Source organism: Lampetra planeri, chromosome 49 (genome assembly GCF_965212315.1).
Source record: "Lampetra planeri chromosome 49, kcLamPlan1.2.h2, whole genome shotgun sequence".
Taxonomy (NCBI): domain Eukaryota; kingdom Metazoa; phylum Chordata; class Hyperoartia; order Petromyzontiformes; family Petromyzontidae; genus Lampetra; species Lampetra planeri.
This window is the reverse complement of record NC_136155.1, coordinates 9,409,785-9,427,820: the sequence shown is the minus strand read 5'-3', so window position 1 is coordinate 9,427,820 and position 18,036 is coordinate 9,409,785. Positions and strand designations below refer to the sequence as shown.

The window sequence follows — 18,036 nt, the reverse complement described above, 5'->3', positions numbered from 1 at the left end:
AAATATATTTAGAAATATTTGGCTTTAATGGCTCTCCCAGTCAAAAAGGTTCCCGACCCCTGGGGTAAGGTGTAGGCTGGGAGGTAACATTTTGAACACCGGGGGTGCGCTGGGAGGCAACAACTGGAGATGAAACTGGAGCTTTGTGATGTAGATGGCGGAAGTAGATAAGCAAGCTAGGATTAAGCCGCCTTTTGTTATTCCCTCATCAAAACACTATACCATAGGGCCCACTGCATCTCTGACCAACACCACCTGGCCAGTGAATTGGAACATGTACATCGGGCCTCAAGATGAACGGATAATCGGACCGTGCTATCCGCCGAGCTGTTTCTCCCAACGTGGAGAAACAACCCCTTGAGACTTCGATCAAAATCATTACGTTGCCATACATAGCAGCATCAAAAATATTTCCAAAATTCTGAACAAACACAAGATCCAGGTCCGATTCAGTAGAGTACACAAGATCAGTGATCTGATCCCATCCGTAAAGGATGTCATTCCTGACTTGTGTCTACAAACTGAGTTGCACCTGTGGGGATTGTTATATCGGAGAAACAAAACGACATTTCTGATCGCATTCGCGAGCACAAGTCAGATTTGAAACATGGCAGGACGAATTATTCCGCCGTAGCTGACCACTATTATAATACTGCTGGTTCTCATGACATTGTGTTCTCCGATACCAAGGTACTCTGCAAGCCTCCTGGATACTTCTAGATTTGAAGCTTTCGTGACTGCAAGGATTCAAACTCTTAGGTTTATTCGGTAAAGTCACGTAGGTAAAATTTTTTAATAAAAATTTACTAAAAGTAATAATAGAAATAAAATAAAATAATAAATCACGATGTTTCGGAGGCAACACAAGTCTCCGTCATCAGGTGAGACCGTCACAGCTAGATTTGCTGTATCAAGTGAGGCAGAGATTCCAAGATACAAGTTCTTAAATACAAGTTAAGGGGGGAGGAGGGAGGGAGGGGCTTATCTGAATGTGGTAGCCAATGAATGGAACGTATTGGGAGGGGGGGGGCAGGGCTAAAAGAGAGTGAATGTGGAACTGTTGGTGCACATACTAGAAGAGAACGAAAATGCCCATGTTGTTTTACCCAGTGTTGGTTGACAATCAAATACAAAAAGGAGAGTACTGTTAAACGCTGGGGACGTTAACACTCGGTAAAGTAAAATAGTGCCTGTCAAATAAGATGGTCCAAAATGTGTAGTTAAATCTTTTTTGCATGGTTAATAACATCTTTCCAATGATTACTCAGTTTGTACCCATCATCACGGTTGAAATTATGTCTGTGTTTGTAAATCTGGATGGCTTCATTACAGACCTTTGATGGTAGCCAGAGGGTTTGCAGAACACCTTGGTCTCGGAAAAAACAATATCACGAGAGTCCACAGCGTTGTAGCAATGATCGGCAACGGCGGAAGACTCAATTTTGCCGTGTTTCAGATCTGACTTGTGCTCGCGGACACGATCAGAGACATGATGTTTTGTTTCCCCAATGTAACAATCAGCACAGCTGCAACTCAGTTTATAGACTCCAGGGTATTGCAAGTCAGGGATGACATCCTTCACAGATGGAATTAGATCACGGATTTTATGTACTGAATCGGACTTGGATCTTATGTTTGTTTAGAATTTTGGAGATCTTTTTGGTCACGCCTGCTATGTATGGCAATGTGATAGTTTTGATCGGAGTTTCAAGATACTACCAAAGATTTGTCCATGAAGCCATCCAGATATACAAACATAGACATAACTTCAACCGAGAGGATGGATTCAAATTGAGCAATCATTGGAAAGATGAAATTAACCAAGTTAAACTTTAGCTACCGTGCAGTTTACTGCTAGATAGCCAGTTTAGATGTATTTTCATAAACATAGCCATATTTCCCAGTCTGTTACCCCCAGCTTTACACACTACCATCACCATACGTTGTTTATTAGCTTTTAACATTTCAGTTTGAACTCCATATGTTGTTAGCCTGCGCATTTCTAATTTACCCCCCCCCCCCAGCATAACAAAAGGGGGCTTAATCCTAGCTTATCTACTTCCGCCATCTACATCACAAAGCTCCAGTTTCAGCTCCAGTTGTTGCCTCCCAGCGCACCCCAGGTGTTAAAAACGTTACCCTCCCAGCCCACACCCCACCCCCACACTCACCATGGCCCCTCCCCCTCCCTAGATCCCCCGCAACTATATAACTACTCGTCACAGCCATCTGAGACACACTTAAGTGGTTGCGCTTTCGCTATGTTGTCCTCACCTGAAGGAGGATGCTTGTGTTGCGCCCGAAAAGTCGTGATTTAATTTAGCGGTTTTATTCTTTTATTTTTTACCTACGTGACTTTACCGAAAAAACCAAAGAGTATTTTTTATACTGGCAAAAAGGTATCCCATAGAAATAACTGCTCGACCCGAGCTATAAGTGCTCCGAAACTTGCATTGTCTTTGTACTGTTTGCCTTTTGGCGCTTTCTGGTCTAACACTGGTGGTGAGACAAGGCCATAAAAAGGGTGTCTCTGGTGCAGTCCAATCAGTTTCAAAGACAATGCGTATATTATTCTCAGAGCATGTTTGTTTGCATTTTTGCCACAAGAACGTTTGGTTAATACAGACTTGATGCCTTACAAAATGTAGGCACATTTGATGTTTCAACATCTGACTACCTCCTGTTTTATTGCCATTATTTATGTAGAACTTTTGGAACCGTACGTAGCGAACTGTGATAATTGGAGGTACAGGAGAAGGACAACAAACTAAACACAAAAAGCAGTTCTAAAGAAATTAGTTTTCAATTTAGAATGAAAAGTGCATAGTTCCACTGGCTTCATAATATCGGAAGTAAGAGCGTTCAAGATGGCCACAGTAACGCATTTGAAGTAAGATTGTTATTAATTACCAGTGAGGGGCTGCTTCCCCTCCTAAACAAAAAAAAAATTAAAAAATTACTTTACCAGGTAAAGCCCACCGAGCAATATAGCTCTTTTTCAGAAGCGACCTGGCCACAAATGATAGTTCAACGAAGTGGCTGATCTCATGGAAATGTATAGCAGCAGCCAAATACTCTAAATAATTGATGTTGATACGAAATGTGGAGGGAAAAACTGGAAGACCCGGAGAAAAAATCCACGCAGCCACAGGGAGAGAGACACGCAAACGCCAATTACACAACAGGCATCGTCAGGGTCACGACCAAACCCACGACGACCTCCTGCACACCAGGCGAGGGAGATAACATCTCGCCACCGTGGTACCCTGATGCGTGAGGGGGAGTTCACCTGCCAGACTGACAGACTCACCTCCAGATATGCCTGGGGACAGGCAACGGTCGAGCGATGCAGACGATGGTGCTGCAGCAGCGCACACTGCTCCTCCCTTCTTGGACCACGTCGCTGTGGGGGGGGTCCGCGTGCTTCAAACCCTGCACAACAAAACAGGCAGGAACTCGTTCATCGAAACATCGACAAGGCCGAGACAAACCCCAAAGCTACGGACCACATCGTAAAAACCGCTATCGACTGCGCTCTTTCAACGGGGAGGGGGAAGGAATAGCAGAGCCGCACCAACTCTCTCCTGGAGCCCTCTCGTGGTCAGCAAACGGTGTTGGCATTTAGGTCTTAAACACATTGCCATGCACAAGAACATAAGCGGCCTAGTACTCTCAATAACAGAATCAAAATATTCATTTCTACTGTAGGAGGAATCCAATGAGCTATAAAGCTGTTTGTCACAGATGTCCAGTAGGAGCACAGGGTAAGAATGTTACAACAAAACAGATGATAGTAGTGCAAAGTACAAGCTAAACAAATCACCCAAACACATAGAAATTAAACCACCTACATCCTACCAAGAAAATCCCAGAGGTATTAACTTATTTTTCAGAAGTGACCTGGCCACAACTGATAGCTCAACAAAGTGGCCCATCATTTGGACATTTATAGCACCAAAATAATCTAAATTATCTCAATGCATGTGTTGACAATTCATCCGTGCTGGATTTCACAATTCCACGATGACCATGTGACCCCCATGGAACCAATAACAGGTATAGTTGCACGTCCAAAACAACTTGTCGTTTGCATTTCTTGTTTTTATCTTTTCTTGATGCTTGCTTTGCGAAATTGGCATGTGCAGATCTTTTTAAATCATAAAAAGATGCATTATTTTACATCTCATTCAGATGATCTCATTTGTATTGTCTGCCCCAACTGTTCCATCTCGCTTCTTCCGATGTTTACTTCAAAAGCCAAATGGTGACAATTGCATTCTTCATGTATAAGGAAACATATAACCTCCATAAATGACACACTAACAAGACTACACAGATGCATGAGTGCAGGAATTGGTTTTAAATCGAACTGTTCATCGCCCAGTGTCAAAGAGCATCATTACCCCTCCATAGTGTTTGCTAATTTACCTGCAGGTTCAGGGTGAGCTTTAGGCCAGGCCTGATTAGCCCCTTTTCTGCGTGGCCTCTGGCTATGGCACAGCTGCCGTGAGCCTGCTGCTGCTGCAGCAGATGCTGCTGCATCGACGAAAGAGGCACGGCGCCTACTGGAGACCGGTCTGACCCAGCAGCCGCACTCATGCTTTTGCCATACTCCAGGAGCCTGGCAACAGAGGGGGAAGAGAAGTTACCCACCGCATTAGCGTACGTTTAGGTAAAGTGAGGCGGAAATGGTGAATTTGACGGGTATCCGGAAAATTCCTCCATGGCAGGGCATGAGAAGAGGGGCAGCAGCACCACATAGTGTGGGACCCATGGTGCATGATGGAATATAACAGAAAGTGTTCAGACATCTTTCAAGAGGGGCTGTTCTCTCCAACACGGGTTTAAAGCGCTGCTGCTTTCCGCGCAAGTCAACGTCGCGTGACGTCAACGCCTGCAGCATTAGGGATGGTGAAAAAAAGAGAAAAAAATAACAATGACTGATGGAACAAGAGTTTGAAAAACCGTATTCGAAGAAGCAGGCTTACCTTGTGGGGAACAAAATCGTGCCGAGTTCCTTAATGTGGCCCATCAGCTGTGTCGGGTCCAGGTCACACCTGCACATGAGCACACGGCTTTAACTCCCCATTCCACATCTGCACACTGCTCATAAACACCACCGTTGGACACTTGGATCATAAAATGTTTTTTTTATCCATGCCATCAGGTATTATTAAACGGTATTACTTAAAGTATTATTAAATTCTTTGTTTAAATAATCAGGACAAGGATGCATTTCAACACGTGATGGTTACCATTTGGTCCATCAGCCGATGACGCCTACTGGACCCACCGCTTTCCAGAGGCGTTTGTTTAATCAGGTCGAGCTCTGGACGGGTTTAGACCGAGCCTCATCGGCACAAAGTAGTCCTCATAAAGGCCGTGTGGTGACAGTGGAGAGCCAGCCGTTAAAATCGGGGGACCCATTCAACGCAGCACGGCAACAAAACCCAGGTTTGGAATATACCTGCGTGATGGACTGCGGGTAAATAAATAACAAGACGTTCATAAAAGAGTGCTTTTTTCACCATGAAAAAATTATCTTTAAAAATAATTTTGGTCCATCAGCCATGTCCGTAGCATCGCAGACTCAGGCACTGAGAGTCCGGGGTAAACAAGTGTCTGGAAGAAGAGCAAAGTGTGTAGACCGGTAATGGGCAACTTAGTGGGGCTATGTGAGCGGTCCTCCTGCACCAGCGTTGATATACGGTGCTTTTTTCTGGAAGATTTTACTGATTTTTCCTGGATGTTTCTGTTGTGCGTCGTCGCTTTTAGATGTTCTTTGTTCATGTTTTTGTTTGATACGGTTGTACCCGAGTCAAGAGCCTCATGGCTCACAGGGCTATACCTAATAAATGAAACTGAAACCTTAGTGGGCCGCAGGCTTGACATGGTACTTTGTGCACTCCTCACGACCCTATGAATCGCCCGAGAGACACTTAGAGCAAGGCGACCTTCGAGGGGGCTCAACGGGCTGCAGGTTGCCCACTGCCGATACGGACGCAGCATGGAGTGGGGAGCAGTCGCCACGGGGCTGGACACAACACCAATATCCCCCCTGATAGGGGGCTGGGCAGAACACCAATATCCCCCTTGATACGGGGCTCGACACAACACCAATATCCCCCCTTGCCACGGGGATGGGCACAACGCCAATATCTCCCCTCACTACGAGCAGGAGAGAGGCAGGCAGGCAGAAGCGTGGCGACTGGAGAATTGCTTTGAGTGAGAAATCAAGGGGTAAATGTTCACCATAGCTTTGAATCATGCGTGAGGTAACACAACCAAATAGTTGCCTCATCAAAGCAATTGTAATGAGTAAGTAACTTTGTATGTTCATTTCAAATGAAGCTTGGTACAGCCAGTCTCCGTCTCCTTATTACGGACTCCACCTTCGGGTGGCTACGCTGCCCCACGCCACGTGGCGCTCACCGCTCTCTGACACCGCTGGCTGACGGTGCGCCAGGGAGCAACTGAGCGACTGGAGGACGAGCCTCCACGTGGTCGATGGAGATGGCGGGGCAGCGACGGGGCTCCTCTTCAGACTTCGGACACCGACCCCTCGCGTTGCTCGGGGTACCCGCTGAAATCCCCCTCCCTGGGGCTCAGCCCCGCCTCTCACCACGCCCCTCCTGGAACCTTCCCAAATGTCCCAGAGGCTTCCCTGGTGGACCCGCCTCTTACCTTTCACCTAGGTAGAAACCCCACTATCGATAAGCCTGGGCTGTAAGGTAATTGTATGCCCCCTGATGATCCAGGCAATGGTGCTCTCATTCCACAATTATAGAAGAAAAAAAATTCTGATACTGGCATGAAGGTATATGAAGAGAATTATAGAAATGTGATGACAGACTTAAAAAAACTTGAAAATTGGGAATATTATTAATCGGAGAAGTATCTGAGCTATAGAGAGAGGTTGCAATAGGCACAGCAAAACATATGCTGGATAGGGGTGGGGGGGCAAGCAGTGAACCTAGACAGGGCATGGAGCAACACCCAGAGGTGTTGGTGATCAGACTAGGAACGCAGCAAGGTGAGGTGTTGATACTGGAACAAAATACACAGGAGCCAGCAATAGGAAACACAGGTGAGGTTACTGTGGTGTAACATTGACTATGACCTTTTGACCTCGGAAGCGTGCGTGAAGGTAAGTCCCCGCACACTCAATGGTCGCATTGCGAGCAGCCGCATCTTAAAAGCTGTACTCACTGCAGCTCCAGCGAGTCCTCCAGCAATATGGAGCACAGCTCCGGGACGTCCATCGTCAGGAGCTGGTCTACCACCTGCACGGAACACGTTGACACAATACCAATCACAGTGAAAACGCAAACTACCGGTTATTCACCATCGTAGCGGCCGGCACAGACATGTTTATTGCAACCGAATGCGCGCAGAAAATTAATACGTCCGTGCCTTTTGCACGTCCCGCATACAGAACTGCTGGCCCCGAGCCATTCTGCAGGCAGTGTCGAGGGTGACGCAGTTCGACAAGAGCGACTCGTGAAGAACGCTCGTTCCTCTCGTCAGTATGGGGTGGAGCAGAACCTCCATGTCCTTCAGTTTAAAAACCAGCTCTGCACCCCTGCACAAGACAAAGAAAAGCAATTGGCAAGTCATGGTTTTGGCCAGCGCTGCAACAAAGAACACCGCCTCCGCATAATTGTGTTCGGGTGAACACGCGGCTAAAACGTGCGATGATACGAGGTGGTGCGCACACTCGCGCAGCACAGAAAGAAAACCAATTGATTTCAATATTCTTTGGGTCTGAAAAAATATAACTCTCCCTCTATATTTTTTTCACCCGATGACGATTGCTTGTGTTGCATTTGAAACGTCGTGATTTTTTTTTTCTATGTGGCTTTACCGAAAGACCCAAAGAATATGAATTCCTGCAGTCATGAAAGCTTTAAGTCAAAATTTATTCCAGGCACCCTTATTGGTAGCAGCAGACTTGGCACGCATGCCAGCTGGTAAGCAGAACGCTTCAATTCAGGAGCATGTGTGCGCAGTGCAACTTTGCATTCCCAGTCTCGAGCAATGCGTGAACGCGATTGTGGAGTGGATCTCATTGCCGCCATCTCCCGACGCCCGTTCTACTCCAGCGAGAAATGCTTTAGTGGAAGCACAACCCCTGATGTGCCACCTTATCGTTGTCGCTCCTTGTGCGCGCATCACATTCACTCGGCGAGACCGTCAGTGTGCGTCTCCCGGGATCAGGGCCCAGTGGCGTGGGGCCCCCTCAGCCTGGAGTCACAGCATCGCTACTGGCGGGGAACCGTCGCTGGCATCATCCGTGCTGTTGACCGTTCTTACTAGCGTAGTGATTCAGCAACAACCGAAAAAACTCACCCCGACGTTATAGACACGGCGTGCATGACACGAATAATCAGGAAGTAAAACAAGCCCCTACGATTGGTGCTTAAAGAGCCTGAAAGTGGAGTGATTAGAGGCAGGGAATTGAAGGTTTGGAGGTGAAACATAACATGGAATAGAGCAGGAAACGGAGGATGATCGACAATCGGAATCCGTGAGGAAAAGTCGAAGGTAATTGGCTGGAGGGAAAGCGGAAGATCAAGGAACCTTCGGGAAAGGGGCTTGAGAGATATACAAAGAGGAAGCGAGAGAGTTGGCGACGTTGGGAGTGAAGGGAATCCTTAAAGACCCACGTGTCTCCTGCTGGAAGAAATCAAGACTCCTATTATAGAATACTGCTGTCGGGTGTCACTACACAAGTCTAGCGGCTCTATAAATGCCTCTTCCACTCTGCCTACAGATGACTACCTTTTTTCACTCCACAAAATAAACGCACCCCGCCAGTTTGTGAGCAGCCTCTCCGAGGTGCGGTAGAATATCGATGCAACGTTGTATGAATCCAGACAGTTATTTGTTATTGTATTATAAATCAACCACCTACAAACCAAGTCTGGGGATCCAACAGTGGCTCAGGAACCATTATTGGCCAAGGCTAGTGTGTATGTGTGTTAAGACAAACATGGGCAGAAATAGAGTGATTTTTTTTTTATCTGGTGCAAAATACAATGTGAAACTCGAAGTCAGTGAGGTCAACTTTATTGTCTCTGCTCTGAAGGCCACCGCCAAAAAGTACTATCAATATATTTTGCAGCTTGTAAGGCTGAGCTATCAACCAACGCTGCAAAAATGCATTTTGATGTACAAATAAACCAAAAACTAATAAAGAAGCGTTAAAACAATTCCCACAACCAATTTTAATTTTTAAAAAAGTTGCATCGGTAACAACAAGAAACATCGAGAGGATAAAATCCAGGTAGAAGTACAATTCAGGATTGTTGCGAGGATTTATCTTCCACTTACCGCTGAGGTGGAGCAATAAGTATGGGCGGTCAACGGCTCGTACGTGTTGACGAGTTCATTTATTTGGCAGTACTGGGGGCAGTAGAGGATTTCAATGTCACTGATTTGGTCAGATGCTTGGTAACGTGGCCCATACCAAAAAAATATTCTGAATTTAAATATTGGGTTTGAAAACGTACGTCTTACATAATAAGTAAATAGTAAAATGCAATTGATCTGCATCACGTAACTATAGGTAGCATACGTTTGTTTTATTCTCATTACTCTTTGGTTATTTCGGTAAAGTCACGGCGTTTCGATCGCAACACAAGCAATCGTCATCAGGTGGGACAACCACAGCAATAAAAAACTGCTGAAGTAGGCAAGAGATCTGCCGTGGCACGAGGTTATATAGACCTCGGCAGTAGGCGGGGAGAGAGAAGGGGGGGGAGGAGGAGGGGCAGAAAGTGGACCCCGCAGCAGCACTGGAGTAGAGATCGGAGAAAGATGCACAGAGAGAGCGAAAGACAGTCGGAAATAACAGCTGACATAGGCAGGTAGGTTGGAAACAGTCAGTTAGTACTTACCTGGTTTATAACGTCCTTCCAATGATTGCTCAGTTTGTACCCATCTTCTTGATTGAAGCTGTGTGTGTTTATATATCTGGATGGCTTCATGAACAAATCTCTGATAGATTTGAAGTTATCGTGATTGCAGGAATTAAATCACGACGTTTTGATTGCAACACAAGCAATCATCAGGTGGGAAAACCACAGCAAGAATTGTTTTTATTTCCACTTCAGCAAAAACATTTCTTGCTGTGGTTTTCCCACCTGATGATGATTGCTTGTGTTACAATCGAAACGTCGTGATTTAATTTATTTTATTTTATACCTACATGACTTTACCGAAAGAACCAAAGAGTATAAATCTCTGATAATAGCCGGCGGGTTTGCAAAGTACATTCGTCTTGAAAAAGTCAATTTCGTGTGAGCCCACTGCGTTAAAACAATGATCAGCAACGGCAGAGATATTGGTCCTACCGTGTTTCAGATCTGCCTTGTGTTCGCGAACGCGGTCCGAGACATGTCGTTTCGTTTCCCCAATGTAACTGCTGCCGCAGCCACAACTCAGTTTGTAGACACCCGGGTATTGCATATCAGGAATCACGTCTTTTACAGATGGGATCAAATCACGGATTGTGTACCATGTTGAAACGAACCTGGATCTTGTGTTTGTTTAAGATTTTGGAAATATTTTCGGTGGCCCCTGCTATGTATGGCCAAGTGATGGTATTGGTTAGATCCTCAGATGGTTGTCTCCCCATGGCTGGAGAGACAGGATTGCGGATTGTACGGTCAGAATATCCGTTCATCCTGAGGGCATGGTGTACGTGCTCCAGCTCACTGGCTAGTTGATGCTGGTTGCCCTATGGTGTAGTGTTTTGATGAGGGAATTCTTCTGGGTTGGATGGTGGTGGGAGTCAGGCATCCGTGTGGGTGGCTTTCCTGTAGACAGTGTCCCAACGAGCCATCAGGTCTCTTCTCGATCAAAACATCCAGGAATGGTAGCTTGCCATTCCATGGTGAATTTGATAGATGGGTGTATGGAATTGATATACTCTTTGGTTATTTTGGTAAAGTCACGTAGGTATAAAATAAAATAAATCACAACGTTTCGGGCGCAACACAAGCGTCCATCATCAGGTGGGAAAGCATAGTTTGCTGCTGAGGCAGACTTTTAAAGAGGTTTGAAATGGGTGTAGCTCAAGGGTTATAAAGTGGCCGGGGCTAGTGATGTTAACGTGAGAAATTAGCATGTAACTGTAAGATAGAAGAGCGGCCTCCTAAACGAGGGCACGGAAGTGGCTATGTTAATGTGAGGGATTGGCATGGTTGAGAAATTGGTTCAGTGCTGGCAGGCCATATGGCCAGATGACGAACGTATCATCTACGTATCTCTTCCACAAGGAAGCGCGCAGGGTGGATTGTCTGGGATGGCATCCGTCTCAAATTTCTGCATGAAAACATTCGCTACCACTGGCGAAAAGGGAGAACCCATTGGGGTACCCTCATTTTGTTTGTAGAATGTACCATTCCAGGTGAAGCAAGTGTTGGCAAGGCAGTGTCTTACCAAAGTTGGTACATCTGGATTCAGTCCCTGTTGGACCAAATCTTCAATGATTGAAATGGTATCAGGTACAGGTACCTTGGTGAACAGGGAGACTACATTGAAACTGACAAGTAAATCATCTGGATACAGTGAGATGTCCTTAATTAGAAAAACCAAGTGAGCCGAGTTAAGTACAGCTGAGGTGGTCTTGTCCGTGAAAAGAAGCAGGGTCTCAGACAGAAATCGGGCCAGTTTGTAGGTGGGTGAGTTAATGGTGGAGACGATAGGACGGAGCGAAGTACCTTTTTTGTGGATCTTTGGAAGGCCATAAAATCTGGGTGGTCTAGCAGCCGAAGGTTTTAGAGAGTGCTGCTTGTTCGAATCGATAAGAGAAGTCGAATTGGTGATATTGTTGGTTTTTGTAGCCAGGCGGTTGATGGGATCTCTGTGGATTTTGGTATAGCTGCCATCATTAAGAAGGTCCTGAATTTTGTAGTTGTAAGTGGTTTTGTCCATGATGACAGTGGTATTGCCCTTGTCGGCTGAGAGGATGACGACATAAACTTTGTATTTTAATTGAGAGTTTAAAACGCTCGTCCTTGCTGATGTTGCTAATGGGGTTCTTAGCGTTTGAGGATAGCAGCGATTTCAGATCTAGTAACGTCTGCCGGGATGTGTCCCAAGCCTTTGAGGGCTACGTCGACCTGGGCAATGATATCATCCACTGGAATGTGTTTAGTGGTGACTGCGAAATTCAACCCTTCAGCTAGTACCGATTTTAGGCTGTCGTAAATTGGGATGTTACTATGATTGATGACAATCTTGTTGACATCTAACTTTTTAGCGTGTGGCTCTGGATTCATGTTATCTACATGGTCCCAATCAGATGTGGACATTTTATCTGTTAATTCTAAGTGTTATTGTAAGATAATCTTGTCTAAATTATCAAGTTAAAATCAGAGCAATCTTATTCCCTCTGAGATTAGAGCTATACTAGCTCTAAACAAGATTCGTTTAAAGTTAGGAGAAGTGACAGCAGCAGATGTGAGTGTAAAGGCGATCGGTATTACCTTGGTGTCGCGGCATCTCTTCAGAAAGGTGAGAGACTTGATCAGGTGAGCCTTCTTGTCTCGCAGTCTGTTAAAAGATCTAATAGTTGTGTGGAAACCCTTCCCGTAGCGGCGATTCAATCTTGATTTGAAGCATTCGTGACTACAGGAGTCCACACTCTTTGATTCTTTCGGTAAAGCCACGTAGGTCGAAAATAGATCACGACGTTTCGATTGCAACACAAGCAATCGTCATCAGGTGGGACAACCACAGCGAGAAAAAACAGCTGAAATAGGCGAGAGATCTGCCGTGGTATGAGGTTATATAGACCTCGGTAGTAGGGGGGGAGAGAGAAGGGGGGGGAGGAGGCGGGGCAGAAAGTGGACCCCGCAGCAGCACCAGGGTCACTGGAGTAACGTGGGCCACCACAGCAGCACTGGAGAGGTCAGCTGCAGGGGGGGAGAGAGAAGGGGGAGGGAGGAAGCAGGGCAGAAAGTGGACCCCGCAGCAGCCCCGGGTCACTGGAGTAAAGTTTAGAATGTTTTATTCTTATGTTTGTGCATTAATGCGATGGCACGGAGTGTACAAGAGTGCACGTGGAATGTGGAACTCACCGGGCCTGCACCATGGAGCACAGCGAGTGGATGCTCCCATGGATGCTGCACACCACTGTGTGAAGCTGCAGCTGCAGCTCAGACTGCAGCTTCTCAAACTCCTGTCGGCGAAGCCAAAATTACACCAGCCATTTTCATAGCCAAAGACACCTTCAGCTCGGGTGATACACCAGGACTATCAACGTTTGGATAAAAGCCATGATAGCAGTGCCTGACAATGCACCACACTTAAAGGCGTACAATTCAGCCTTTTCACACACATCGATTAAAACCCATTTCCGCACTTTAATCATCTACACTATTAAATCCGCACAAAATAATGAGATTGTTGCTGCATCAAATTTTTAAAATGCTCTGTTACTTTACAATGGGTTCGTGCAAACGTTTAGATATAGATCGAGTGTTCTGATTAGTCGTGGCCAGCCAAAGGTAATTTGTCACTTTAAAAAACACAAGCAGAGTATTCAATCTCAAAAACGACTGCTGGGCAGTAAACCAGCTGTGGATAGATCATGGTTGCTGAGAACGATGACGACAATGACAATGAGGACGATAACTTTGATGACGGCAACAACGACGATGATGACAACGATGAGGAAGATGACAACGAGGACAATAACGACGATGACGAGGATAACGAGGACAACAACGGTGACAACGATGAGGACAATGCCGAGGATGACAACAATGAGGACGATGACGACAATGGTGAGGACGATGATAACGACAATGATGACCATGATACAGCATCGCTGCAGCCAGCGACCACTCACTCGCAGCGCCTCCTTCAGTTTTAAGACCCTCGCCTGGCCCGCCACGATGGCCTTGGGAAGCTGCATGCTCAGCTCTTCCTTCTGCAATTGGCAGCAATGACACGGTCGTCTTTGGAAAGGTGGCTCAAGGTGTGAGAAACGCGTTTTCAGGAATATGTTGCGATCAAAGATTGCACTCAGGTTAATCCGTGTACTTTATTACATGATAGGGTTTTTTGGGTTAGATCACGCAAATAAAAAGACGTCGTTTAACCCGTCACCACCCGACACAGCCAATTAGTTATTATGGATATTGGTGGCGAAAGCCTACGTGTTATACTTTAATACAATTTAGATTATGATAATGCGGGCTTTTTCTTTCTATTTTAATGTTTTGCCCACATTCGTACATTTTTGTCTTCATATTTTAATGTCAATGTTGCAAAAATTAACAAAAGCACCAGATGAGCGACATTACATCCACGTGATGCACTTAAATTGACCTTGCGATCGACGTCTCACACACGGGCGAACGTCGGTGGTGGTTCACCTTGGCATCGAGCAGAGTATGGTCGTGGTCGCTGTGCTTAGAGTCCGCGATGCAATCGGCACACACGACGCCGCTGCCACCGCCACCACAGTCACCAAGCTCGCAGCAGTATGCGTACAGCTTACCATGCACTTCACAATTCTCACTGTGGAAATAGCCACGTCAAAAATCGATCAACACTGTCAACCTTAAAATGCTGCACTAAAACACTCTTTATTGCGAATAAATAATCCGTCATTGTTTTTAGTTTTTTTTGGCTGCCAGAAATATAAACAGCCATAGATAACAAGCATTTGCATCGACGCACAGATCACGAACAGGTCACGTTCCCACCGGCACGCGGCCAATAAGTCGAGACGAAGGGACAAGCCTGAGCAATGAGCCGGCAATCACAAGATCTTCCGTTCCAAGTTTTCTTTATCCAGCTTTTAAAAACTATAATTGGTAAAAATGTCACATTGTACAGTGGATTCTTGATTACCGCGTGCAGTTTATCCAATTTGTGGATTAAACGCGCACACTTGAGATTTTGACATAAATTAATAACTTGCACATTTTCCCTTATGCCCAAATTAATAATCTAAAAACGCTTCTGAAAAATAACGTATAGCTCAGAGAGGGGCCTTAAAAAAAAGTTTCAATCATTAGTTTCAAATGCTTCATGGGTGCGACCGCTGCAATCGGATAACACCCAGGGCCCTGGTGGAGTCAAGAGCAACCATAACCCAAGAGCGGACCCTCAAAGCCCTTTCTAGGAGCCATCCATTTAGTATGGATGCTTGGATGGCCCCATATGAAACACTGAAAAAGTGTCCAACGTGCCACTGCCCAACCCCTACATTACATGACGATAGTAGGCTCTCGATTATCCGCGATAATGGCGGGGAAGACGGCTGCAGATAATTAAATAAATCGCGCATAATAAAAATTTTAAAAAATCTATTTTCCACGGATATCTATGCCAAAAAACACTGATTTGGGTATTAACTAAATTAAAACTCATGAAATAAATGATGGGATAAATCACTCAAAAGAACCACAACTGATGATTTTGATTGTTACCGTTTATATTTAGAATGAATACTAACAATCAACTGATCAATGATGCGCGTGCTCAATGATAACACTTTCCTGCTCCCGCACAGAAGACTCGGCCCACTAAGTGGACAGCAGCAGCGCCTCGCCAATCAACATCAATCAAACTCCACCCAATGTTGTAAAGATCTCCAACTACTGTACTGTAGAGGCGATCACGTAGATTTCGGATTAACCAGAGCACATATTTGTTCGATTAAGCACATGCCTTGTATTAAACATTTACAAGAATAACAAGGTACAACAGTTTTTTGGTTAAAATTTGTGCTAAAGGAAAAAATCCATGCATTATTATTTTATATCAAAATCTCAGGTGCACGGTTAATCTTCAAATCAGATACACCGCTTGTGAATAATCGAGGGTCTACTGTGTTTAGGTATGCAAGTTTTTAAGTTTTGGTGTGAGATTTAAGGGGTTAAGGTTATAGCGTTCAAGGCAAGGGGTAGGGAACCCTACAGCCCGCAACTTCACTTTCTATGGGAATGTGGCCACAAGAGGACTGCTGTGAAGTATCAGGGTGTCAATCACTGCAAAACATTTTAGCTGCAGCAATTTAAAATGTGTTTTATTTTATTTAACCAGGTAAGGCCCACTGGGCTATGCAGCTCTTTTAGACTTTAGATGCGTGACGTTGATTCTAAATGTGGAAGGCAAAACCGGAAGACCCGGAGAAAAGTCCACGTGACCACGGGGAGAACATGCCAACTCCAAATATGAAGGCGTCAGGATCGCACCCACAACCTCCTGTATATCAGGCGAGGTAGTTAACATCTCCTAGCCACCACTTACCAGTCACTGGGATCAATTTTGTTCGCTTTGTGGTTTTTCAGCACTTTCGCATTTCCGTGAACCTGAAACGGATCACAAGCGCGTGCACAAACCCAATACTATAATATCAGACCAGCCTTCACATCGTCACTCTCTATGCAGGTACACAAGTGTCACACACAGGCTACATGGGTAAACAAAAGTAGCCACCCAATCTGAAGGACTTGGCTTCTCATCAAAATCAGTTCCTAATACAGATACACAGTAACAAAGGCAAAATTCCCCCGTGTAGCCTCAACAGACTGTTGGGGCAAGTGCTATTGCAGTAAGCACCTATGAAGGCCAGCACAGCACACGAAGGGGGTGGGTGGCCAGCACCATGCCCGACCACCTTTGTCTCCCGAGTGGTGATGTTTACACACCGCACTGGGTACTCATTTGAGGCTGAATAGACCTAGGGGAGGCCCAGGACCGGTTCAGATAATCGTTACTGGTGGTGACCGTGAGTAGACATCCAACTCAAGTTGCCGGGTACGTAGTGCAGCGCGCTAACCGCCGATGTGGATGCTCCGCACAACACAGGTACAGTAACACAAACACCACATACATGCAGGTACACACCGTGACTGTCAATTCCTACAAAACACTCACCCCGCCAATTAAACCTTACTGTTTCATTTTCATTCCCAGTTTTATTAAATTGTTATCAAATAATTTAACTTCATGCAATCTCAGGCTTATGCATGAACTTGGCAGTCTCGCGCAGTTTCTACTGTGAAGTGAGCCTCCTGCGGCTAAAGCAGAGCCCACAGTGACGAGAGTCCAGAGAGTTTGGCGTCTTGCGACAATGTGGTCTTGTTCACGGAAACGGTGAGAGCTGTAGTTATCAAGTTGAGAAGCGACAAAAGCAAGGATGATGAGGGCTACGTAGCTCTTTTTCAGAAGCGACCTGGCTATCACAAATAATAGCTGAACGAAACGGCTTATCACGTGAAAATGCATAGCAGCAGCCAAATACTATAGACGTGTGAGGTTGATGGAGGGAAAAACCGGAAAAAAATCCATGCGACCACGGGGAGAACATGCAAACGAACCAACAACCTTCTGTATATCAGGAGAGGTAGTTTACATTTCCTCCTAACCCTGGTGAGAGCAACTTGGGAAGCGAATGGAAATCGGTCAGAATTATCGAGCAGAGACATTCTGGTTGACAACGTAGAATTCGGAAATTTACCAAGCGGGAGCAGATCACTTTAAGAACAAACGGCTTAGGACAGACACCTACATACACAACACAATTTTAACTTGTACAGCATCTAAATATGCTGCCACAAGTTTAACACATCCTAGGAGGCTTTTACAACCAATATTATCCTTGAGGATTTTTCTAGGCTTAGATTGCATGAATATAAACGTTTCGTTAAACCCGCCACCACTCGCTGATGAGGCTGGTTGTTGTAATTACCGGTGAAACGTCACGGTACTCGACTCGTAAATGTTGTGGGTTTACTCTCCAACACACCGGTGTGCTGAACTAGTAACTAATTGGCACGTTTTGTTTACGTGACAAACCTTACTAATTGGCTGTCGCGTGGCGGTGGCGGGGTTTAACGACATTTACAATTCGAGTAACCATAACGTTTTCGCCAGTAATTACAACAACCAGCCTCATCAGGCGACAGACAACTTTGGCTGTTTTTCGTCTGTGAAGGTGGTCCGATTTTCAACAAGTCTTGTGCAATGTTTGCCACAATTGAATAAAATACAAAAACAGTGGATGGC

At 45.4% G+C, this 18,036-nt stretch overlaps 1 protein-coding gene across 1 annotated transcript in view; it reads right to left on the bottom strand.

The window, feature by feature from the left end:
• Nucleotides 1–3,405, bottom strand: part of LOC144734002 (uncharacterized) — a 138,568-nt gene extending 135,163 nt beyond the window's left edge. Inside the window, exon 1 of the mRNA XM_078616031.1 lies at nucleotides 3,311–3,405. The gene's annotated coding sequence lies outside the window, so the exon portion shown is untranslated. The remainder of the gene's footprint in view (nucleotides 1–3,310) is intronic.
• Nucleotides 3,406–18,036: the final 14,631 nt, after the last annotated feature.